Here is an 11,530-nt window from a genome sequence, read left to right on the forward strand (position 1 = left end):
ATACTGATATTATTTAAATAAAGCGCTATTTCCTCTAAAAAACTAGTTCATAATTAATATTTTTATTTAATTTCAAAATAACTCTTTTGTATCTATTAATTATTTGTTTCACATTTTGCATGAAAAACGTATAACGTGAAACAGTGAGGAGGTGAAAAATGCGAAAAACGGTATCAAAACATTGCGTACAGATCTTCTAGAGTTTGAGGAAACTCTACAAGGTAGAGTTAAACAAATCCCAGCCCTCCAAAAATAAATCAATAGTCCAGATTTATCCTAATTAAAATAGAATAATTAACTCCCCTTTTCTCTCTCTTTCACGCACGCGTTTCTTCTCCCCCCCCCCCCCCCCTCTTCCTTCCCTTTCAACTTTCCAGCCATCGTATTTTACGGCCGACCACCACACAGACGTCGGATTTTAATTCCGACGACCACACAGATGCCAGAATTTATCTTCGGCGACCGCACAAGTAGTATTATCAGTTGTTTGCTTTTTTTATTGATTGCTTAATTGAAATTGAAATCCCTAATTACATTAGCTTTAATTTTTCATATTAACATTAGCTTTACTGTCAAAGCTTGATTTTTATATTTACATTAGCTTTAATCCTTAATTGTATTTGATCCAAGCTTATAATAATGTATTATTCCCAATTATACATTAGCTTTAATTGAAATTGAAATCCTCTCCAGAGGTGCGGGTGGGAAAGTAGCCATTGTAAGGTGCTTGTTCATCTGATTGAATTTTAATTTGCGTGAACATAATCTTAAGAGGACATAATTTTAATTATATTTGTTATCACTCCAAACTCTTAAGAGGACAATGAATGAATTGTTAACTCTTATGCCACAAACTTACATGCAGGCATAATATGTATAATTAGCTTTAATCTGATTGAATTTTAATTTAAATCAGATCCAGTAAACATAATACTTGCAAAAATTAAGCCAAGCAATATAATATTTAAACAAATAGATCCCAGCAGCATAAACAGAATGCAGTTAAAATTGCTAGCTTTAGAACATATGAACCTACTTGCTAAATTAAATATTTGGTTTGTATCAGTAATTTGAGTGCAGAGTTTTCTTAATTAAGTCAACTTTTTTTTTGCTGTGTATCATTGAATCTATATTTAATTATTTATATTAATACCAAATTTTTTGTTCATAGAATGATGAATAATTCTACAGCAAAAAAGCTCAGCGATAATGTAGACCTATCAGAAAATTGGATTCCTCGTGTTGGTATGGAATTTGACTCGGTGGATCATGCTTGGAATTTTTGGTTAGAATATGGAGGGAAGATGGGTTTTAATGTCCGCAAGCATTATGCGAACAAGAATAAGGACGGACAAGTTACTTCTCGAAGATTTCTTTGTTCAAAAGAGGGTTTTCGCCGATCTGACAAGCGCGATCATTTGACGACTAATCCTCGAGCTGAAACAATAACTGATTGTAAGGTTCGTCTTGGTATTAATTTAATTAAGTGTACGGGAAAATATCATGTTCATGAATTTGTGTCCGAACACAATCATGTACTTCATTGTCCAAATACCACACATTTGTTGTCATCACAAAGGAAGATAACAGAAGTACAAGCTGTTGAAATTCAACTTGCTGATGATTCTAGAATTAGGCCTAGAGCAGCTCATGAGTTCATTGGTGCACATGTTGGTGGATCAACAAATCTTGGCTACACCCATCGGGACAATAAAAATTATCTACGGAGTAAGCGCCAAAGAGATTATATGTATAGGGAAGCCGAAAGTTTATTAAAATACTTTCACTTACAAACAATTGAGAATCCTTCATTCCAATATTCAATTCAATTGGATTGTGAAGAACAAGTAACAAACATTTTTTGGGCTGATGCAAGGATGCTTATTGATTATGCTGCATTTGGAGATGTAGTTGCCTTTGACACTACATTTGGTACAAACAAAGAGAATCGACCCCTTGGCGTATTTATTGGTTTTAACCATTTTAGGGAGACAACAGTTTTTAGTGCTGCTTTGTTATATGACGAAACAACTGAATCTTTTAAGTGGTTGTTTGAAACATTTCTAGCAACACATGGCAATAAGCATCCAAAGACAATGTTCACCGACCAAGATATCGCTATGGGAAATGCTATTGCAGAGGTGATGCCCAATGTGTGGCATGGATTGTGTACTTGGCAGATCACAGAAAATGCAACCAAGCACTTGCTACCTTATGGATCAACTGTTCTTCAAGAATTCAAATCTTGTATGTATGAGATTAAAGAAGAGGTAGAGTTTGAAAAATCATTCGAAGAATTGCGTGGGAAAGTGATAAAACAAAGTTGGTTAGATAGTATTTATGCCGTAAAAGAAAAGTGGGCAGAATGTTATATGACCAATGTATTTTCTTTGGGGATGCATAGTACTCAATTTAGTGAAAGCTTCAACAGGGATTTAAAAGGTTATCTGAAATGCACTATTGATATAATGCGTTTTTTCAAACAATTTGAGAGAGTTCTTAGGATAAAGCGGTAAAATGAGACAAATAATGAGTTTGAGTCGCGGGAAAAACTTCCAAGAATTAAGATGCGGAGATCACCTTTACTTAGACAAGTTGGCCAAATTTATACTCCTAAGATATTCGAAGCCTTTCAAGATGAGTATGATTGGTCAACGGCAGCTTATGTTGAACAGCATGTTGAAGGCCAACTAAACAATGAATATAAAGTTCGAATTTCAGACCCTAAAACTAATAACTCTATCGAAGAAGAATACAAAGTATTAAGTGATCCTTTGAATGATACAATTTCATGTAGTTGCAAAATATTTGAAAGATTGGGCATATTATGTGCTCATGCGTTAAAAGTCCTCGATACTATGAATATTAAATTGGTTCCGAAAAATATATTTTGAAACGTTGGACAAGAGAAGCAAGGGCTGAACCAGTGAAAGATATTTCTGGGAGGACTATTCTTGAGGACCCTCAGTTGGATGCAACATGTAGATACAAAGCTTTATGTTAAAAATTTGTGAAAATGGCTTCGAGGGCATCCAACTTTGTGGAATCATCATCATTAGTAGACATTGGCTTGGATAATATGATTGTTGAGGTTGAGAAGCTATTGTTGAACCTTAAAATAGAAAAGAGTGGAGCTCCTATAATTTCACAGATGAATGAAAATGAACAGCAAGGTGAAACACATGCCTTTATTCCTGATAAGATTACTCTGAAGCCGAAGGCGGAAAAAAAGGGGGGTAAGCGAAGGAAAAGTTGGACCGAAAAATTTCATCAGACAAAAAAAAAGTAAGAAGGTGTCAAATAAACCAGATAAAGAAAATATCTCGATACAGGTATGTATGAATAAATGTTGTAATATATTCTTGATTATTTTTTATTACTAACAGATGTTTTCTTATGGAACCTTTAAATTAGGAAGGAGAAAATCAGATGGTTTTACAACAACAATTTATGTCATTTGGGAACAACTATCAAAATTCTGAAAGACCTTGCAGTAGTTATACAAAATTACTCTTGGTAATTAATAGTAAAATACATTATATAAAACAATGTACGTTCTTTTTATTATGTTTTCATGAGCTTTGTGCTTTGTAACCTAGGCTCTGAAACTTATGGAAGACACGAAACTCCACCTTATTGTGCTTTGTGGAAAGGGAATTCATTTCCAAGTCAGGTATAAACTTACCACAGCTGTAACAATTTGTATTTTGGGAATAATGCTTCAGCTTTCAGTTACTTCTTGTAGGTTATGAACGTACAAAATATTAGTAAACTCCATTCCCAGACCAATTTATGTTATGTGCCAAATGAAAATACCTTAGGTACAATCTTACTTATCAATGTGTCTCTTTCTGGATAAAAACATGACTTATTCTAAATGGAAGTTCTAAATGGATGTAGGTCATTGATGCTCAAAATATCACAAGGGATTGGGTTGCTCTAGCGTCGAAACAATTTCGTAGGTGCAAGTTTGATGAAGACTTCGACTTTTTAATTTAATTACAAATTCTTGAATATTGCTTTAGGTGTTATTTTGGCTTTAATTATTTCTTGTTTAGATATTAAGTACAATTCATCGTGCAAGAACTTGTTTCTTTAATTTTTGTATCATATGCAAAACTTGTTTCTTCCATTGTTATTATATTTTGCAAGAATACAACAACATTTTGGAGTTTAACACAAGAGATAAATGTCTTTTACAAATTATATGTTGAAAAATGACATGTTAATTCAATTTATATCTAAAATTTGTGCCAGATTTATTGATCATGGAAGACAGGTTAAAAAGGATGAAATTAACCCTTTGTAGAGGTGGTTGTAAGCCTTAATTCCTAACAACATATTTTTGAAAATTTTGGATTGAATGGAGCCCTGATGTCATCAAATTAAGATCCTTAAATTTAGAAATCCAATAATAAAGGTTTGTTTATTATTTCTTACAAATTGCTATTAATACTTTATCATATTCCCTTTACCTCAAACAAGTTCACATTAACCACTTAATGGTTCTAGAGATGTTATTCTTTTCCTTTAGTACATATGATGCTATTGGCTATTGAAAGGCCATCTATTCTTTCAAGACGTTAATAATTTGTTTGCGATAGAACATTCCACAAGCACACATCAGTAAATCGAAAATAAGGAAAACCAATTTATCATTTCCTAAGCAACAATAAGAGAAACCAAGTTGTAATTACCTATTATGTATAAATAAAAAATCAACAATAAGGGAAACTAAGTTGTAATTACCTAAAACAAAAACACCAAGTTGTAATTACCTATTGGGTATAAATAAAAAATCAACAATAAAGGAAATCAAGTTGTAATTACCTGAAGTAAAAACACCAAGTTGTAATTACCTACTGGGTTTAAATAAAAAATCAATAATAAAGGAAAATCAAGTTATAATTACATGAAGCAAAAACACCAAGTTGTAATTACCTTTTGGGAAACCAAGTTGTAACTATCTATTGGGTATAAATCGAAAATCAACAATAAGGAAAACCAAGTTGTAATTACCTGAAGCAAAAACACTAAATTGTAATTACCTATTAGGTATTATATCCATGTTTATTGAATTTTACTCATTTTTTACTATATTGTCACTAAATTTTATAATATAACTCCTAGATATACTCTAAAAATGCTTTTTACCATTTTAGAAAATAAAAGTTTCATAGCAAATACCATTTTAAACAATTTTAATTTTTAAATGTTATAAGTTTAAGGTCGTCAAGTATCATTTTAAGGTATTAGTTAAAGTTAAACGACTTTTATATTAGTTGTGAAAACAAGTAAAAATCACTTGATATGTTATCTATTCATAATTTTTTCCAATTTTGAAACTTAAAATAAAAGAAAAACAACAAATTGTAATTGCCAATTCTTATTTTTTTCCAACTTTGAAATTCGATTTTGGTGGTTTCCACATTTTCCACTCCGAAGGTTTCCGCTCCTACAGTCCGGACGGGTGTGCACAACTTCATCGCTAGGCCTTGTTTGGATGATGGTATTTAAAGGTAGGTGATGATAAGTGTAATTAGATAAAAAAAAATTTTGTTTTGAGATGTAATAGTAAGTGAGGGTAGATGAAAGTGAATTTTGGGTTATTTTCCTTACACCTCAAATGGAAGGGGAATCATGGTATATATTTTTTTCTTCCAAAATTACCTTTTGTGTTTTATTTTATTTCCACAAATGAAAGGATATAAAAATAATTTTACATATAATTACATTACTAAACCATCGTTTAGCTTACCTTCCGCACAAACACAACAAGTTATTTCATATGGGTGGCAGGACCGGTCCTGGACCTAAGCCAGGAGTGTCCTAGCGTAGAGCCCAATTATATATATATATATATATATATATATATATATATATATATATATATATATATATATATATATATATAATAAAACAAAATTTATACTAAAGTCAAAAGTGTCCTAGTTGTTATATTGGCAACTCTCTTTTGAAGAGGTTTTACGTTTGAGTCCCCTATAATTCTCAGGTTTTATGAATTGGAGTTTAATTTGAGTTTAAATTTTTTAAATTAGAATAAAAAATAATACGTTATTTCTTATATATGAAAAATAATAATATATTGAAAAGTAAATTTAATGATATGATTTAATTATAATTTTATAATAAAATGTGATATTTATGTAAAATGCCCTAAAAATTATTTAGGTTTTAAAGAGTCCAAATAATTAATAATGTAAACTTAAAAGAAATCCAATTGATTTTTTAAATATAGATTGAGAGTTAATTTAATAATTAAACTCATATTCAGTCTCTGTGGTATGCAAAATTTTATCATATTATTTTGTAATATTTTTCCTTGAAGTATTTCCTTAAGTTACATTTAACCAATTTTGGATGAAAAATTAATCGATTTGTAAGATTTTTTTTTGTTACATGATAACATTTATATACATGTGACAATTGATTTATTTTTTTATAAAATAGATTTAATATGTAGATAAATAAGGAATTAATGAAATACTTTTTTTATTTATCATGTATTGAAATATATTTTAATTTTTTTACGTAAAATATTTTTATTAAAAGGGGCTTTATTTATTATTCTGTCTAGGACCCATAAATTACCAGGACCGGCCCTGATGGGTGGCAATGGTGCTAAGCAGAGACGGAAATACATTTTCCACTATGTCCTCCAATGTTTATAGAAACGGTTTTGGAGAATCCCTATTAAATGATTCAGAGATCTTTTCATCCACATTTCCTTCCCATAGGAAATTTTCATATCCAATAAAATAATAACGTTAATTTTATATATATCGAAACCACATCACACTAGTTTTAACTGATTACTGGTTTATAACCACTAAAATTAGTTAGTCTTTTATTTGAGTAAATAATTAATTAGAGTTTTTTTTTTCTTTTTTGAGAAAATTAGAGTGTTTTCCTGGATAGTAAATAAATAATTAGAATATAAATAATTAATTTTATGCGACCGGGCCGCCCTTTTTTTTTTTTTTTTATAAATAATTAATTTTAGGTGTTGTGAACTTGTGATCTTGTTCATGGTTTTGTAAATAATTAAACAGTGTATTTTTTTAGTGATTTAACATGATAAAAAAAATGCAAGCTTTGTTCTTTCAGCGTCAGTGGGCGCTTATTGGAACTGATTTTGTGTGAGTATGTGATCAATATCCTCCACTCGGGGCTTATAGATCCTGGTGTTAATTCCACTTTCATCACAGTTATTCCTAAGGTCAAATCCCCAGAATTCTTACACCAGTTCAGACCGATTAGCCTTTGTAACACCATCTACAAGATGGTTACAAAGTGTATTGTGAATCGGCTGAAGCCTTTCCTTGGGAGCATGATTGGCCCTATGCAGAGTAGTTTCATTCCGGGGTGGTCCATCTCAGATAATATAATTCTTGTTCAAGAGGTAGTCCACTCTCTTCAGAAGAAAAAAGGAAGGAAAGGGAGCATGGTCATTAAACTGGACCTTGAGAAAGCTTATGATAGGATCAGCTGGCAGTTCCTTCGGGATACCCTGCAATTGTTTGGGCTTGATTCTCACTGGGTTAATCTGACCATGAGCTGTGTTGAGGCTTCTTCGATGCAGGTTTTATGGAATGGAGAACAACTTCCTGGTTTCAAGCCTTCTAGAGGTCTTAGGCAAGGGGATCCCCTCTCGCCCTACCTCTTTGTCATGTGTATGGAAAGATTGAGCCATATCATTGAAGATGCGGTTCAATAGCGAGACTGGAAGCCTGTTCAGATTTCAAGAGGGGGGCTGAAGTTGTCCCATGTCCTCTTTGCTGATGATATTATTCTATTGGCTGAAGCTAGTGTTGCCCAGGCAGTTTCTATTCGTCAAATCATTGATTCCTTTTTGTGATTTCTCGAGTCAGAAGATCAATTTTGGTAAGTCAAAGACTTTCTTCTCTCCTAATGTCTCTGAAACGGTTAGCCGTGGGATTTGTGATGTCTTGAATGTGAATCGCACTAAGGATTTAGGTATCTATCTTGGGGTTCCCCTGTTTCACAAAACACCTACACATGCAACATTTAATTATCTTGTGGATAGAGTCCTGAATAGGTTGGCAGGTTGGAAGTAGGGGTGAGCAAAATAACCAGTAACCGATTACCAAACCGATAATCGAACCGAAATTTTAATTTGGTTCGGTTATTTTAACATTTTGGTTCGGTTCGATTTTCATTTTAGCTCAATTTGGTAATCGGTTTTCGGTTCGGTTATTGAAAAAAAAATACCGGTATAACCGATAACCGAACCGAACTTCATATATAAATATAAAAAATATAATTTTATCTTTATATTATATAAATAAAAATTCCAACCCTAAAAAATACACTTTTATCTTTGTATATATATATTTTGGTTTAGTAGTCTTTAATTTATTCAATTGTAACTTTTGTACAAGGATATTATTTGAAAACTAATTAAATAAAAATGTAGAAAAAATTAAATATTTTATGTTTTCGGTTATTCGGTCGGGAACCGAACCGAACCGAAAATTTTCGGTTAAATGAAATTCGGTTACCAAACTTGTTCGGTTCGGTTATGGAAATAGGACAAATTTCGGTTCGGTTAACCGACAGTTCGGTTCGGTTAGTAACCGAACCGAACCGATGTTCACCCCTAGTTGGAAGGCTAAGTGCCTCTCGTTTGCTGGCATAATTACTCTTGTCAAGTCCGTCACCTCGGCCATTCCCACATTTGTTATGCAACATGTTCTGCTGTCTATGCGAGTGTGCTCAAAACTGGATGCGTTAAACCGTGATTTTCTATGGGGCTCTACGGCGGAGAATCGAAAGATCCATCTCGTAAATTGGAAGATCGTGTGCCAACCTAAAATGGCGGAGGGTCTGGGCATTCGGGCTCTAGAAACTCCAATGTAGTGCTGGTTGCCAAGCTTGGCTGGAAAATACTCACGGATAAACAGGCTATGTGGGTCAAGGTAGTGTTGAGTAAATATAAGAGTTCCAACCAGGGGATTCGTCTCTTTGAGACCCGTTCTTCGAGTTCTCGGGTTTGGTGTAGCATCATGGCGAGAGTCAAGCTTGTCCTGCAGTCAGGTTTGGGTCGGATTGTGTTCAATGGTTTAAATACGTCTTTCTGGTTCGGCACTTGGTGCGGTGATACCCCTCTAATAACTAAAGCCACTAACCTAATCCCATCGGCTTGGACATCTCACTGCGTTCAGGAATTCTGGACCGAGGGGACGGGCTGGAACTGGATTACGCTTGCAGATTATCTCCTAGAAGCAGTACTTCTGCAAATGTCGTCGTTGGTATTGGATGTGGAAAGCGATAGGATCGATGAGTGGTTCTGGATTCACTCGACGACGGGCGTGTATAGTGTTGCTTCCGGAGCTAAGTGTTTGGCGGCTCAGCTTCAGAACCAGGAACCGTCTGGTCTGGAAAAGGTGGTCTAGAAACTGCAGGTGCCGGAACGGGTACATGCTTTTGTCTGGCTAATTATGAAAAAGGCGGTGCTTTGCAACAGCGAAAGAGTCCATAGGCATATCTCGATGGACTCGAGGTGTGCAGCATGCAACACGGAGGAATCTTTACTTCATATGCTTCGTGATTGCCCTCGGGTCAGTAGCTGCTGGCAGCAAATTCTTCCAAGCCAGTTCCACGCATCTTTCTTTTTTACGGCCTGGTTAGTTTAGCTGCGGAGAAATCTTCAATGTCAGGAGCAGCTTGGTGCAGTCTCGTGGTCGATTATTTTCTCCATCATCCTCTGGTGGCATTGGAAATGGAGGAACATACGGATCTTTGAGGGACGTTTGGTAATGTCTTTAAGATGCGATTTCATCAGATTGAGAGCTTGTGAAGCCTACAAAGCCTTCCAGGCTATCGACAGAATCCGGGGTCTAGTAAAAGGGTCGCAGTGGGTTCAATGGTGACCTCCAGAAGTAGAGTGGGTTAAAGTTAATATTGACGGGTCAAGTAGAGGCAATCCGGGTAGCGTAGCGGCTAGAGGGTTGATTAAGGACTCTAGTGACAGTTGGCTTGGGGGCTTTTGCGTTAATCTTGGTATTTGTTCTGCTTTTCTTGCTGAGTTGTGGGGATTGTTCCTTGGCTTATCTTTTCCGTGGAAAAAAGGCTTTCGTAAGGTTGTTGTTGAATTGGATTCAACCTCTGTGGTCCTCTTCATGAATTCCACGACACGGATTCACCACCCTCACGCGTGGCTCTTTTACAAGTGTCAGGACCTTCGGGACAGATCATGGGATATTCGGTTCTCACACACTTTAAGGGAAGGAAATTAAGCAGCCGACTGGATGATGAATTTCGCAGGTACTTTTCCTCTGGGTCATCATGAGCGTGGTGTGCTTCCTGCAGGCCTCCAGAACATCCTCTTTGCGGACCGCTGCGGGCATTTGACATTGAGAATAGTGACTAGTTAATTGTTTTTTAGTTTGTTTGTTTCTAGGCTTTTGCCTTCCATTTCTACCAAAAAAAAAGAATGATTTTATATTATTTTTTATTTTGTTTACCGATTTTTAAATTTTAAATTAGTTTTTGCTTGCGAGTTTGTTTTGATTACATTGAATCAATTAAATTGGTTTCTAATTCATATACTCTTACGACGTGTTTGGTATTTTATGGGATAGGGATAAGGATAAATGTTGGTATAGGAATAAGGATAAATGATTGGGACAAGGATAAAAATATGATCGTTAAGAATTATTTTTCAATATTTAGTACGTGGAATAGAGATAAAGATAAAATAATACATTTTACTATTTTAATCTTATTTAAACTACATAACATTAATTTGAGGGATAAGATAGATTTTTCCATCCTATTGAAATCGCAGGAACTTATCTCACATCCTTATATCATCCCCTCTTGGGTTGGGGTGGGCATGGTTCGGTTAACCAGTCCATTAATATCGGTTAACCGTACAATAGTTAACCAATATTTTTGGTTAGGTTTTTCGGTTATCGATTTTTAACCATTTAAACATTGTTTTTTCAAAATGATTAAAATGATTAATCAAAATTAATGGTCAACCATAAGTTCACATTTTAAAAAAAACCATCAACTAAACTAGTCACTTGATTTAATTATTAAATCAATTTCGTTAAATAAGTGAAAATCCCAAAAAATAAAATGCATGATTAGAAGTGGAAACCCATTTCTTTGTAAAACAATTAGGAAGAAAAGAAAATCCAAACAAGGAGGAAGTTTCGCGGGACTACAAACAGAGGCACCCAAAAAGTGAAAAAAGAGAACTTGGGGATGTTTTCCGCATTCTAAAGAATTTATTTTACTCTATTATATATATACTATGTTAGGGTTTTTGTTTGATATACTATATAACATAAAAACAATATATAAATATATGTAAATGTTTCGGTTAACCGAAAACCATCGGTTTTTTAATATTTTGAACCGAAACCGAAACTATTTTATTTTTCAACCCTAAACTGAAACCGCTGGTTCGGTTAACCGATTTTTTCCATTCGGATTATTGGTTTTCAGTTCGGTTACCAGTTTGATCAGTTTATTTGCC

The sequence above is a fragment of the Euphorbia lathyris genome, chromosome 10, assembly GCF_963576675.1.
Source record: "Euphorbia lathyris chromosome 10, ddEupLath1.1, whole genome shotgun sequence".
Classification (NCBI taxonomy): Eukaryota; Viridiplantae; Streptophyta; class Magnoliopsida; order Malpighiales; family Euphorbiaceae; genus Euphorbia; species Euphorbia lathyris.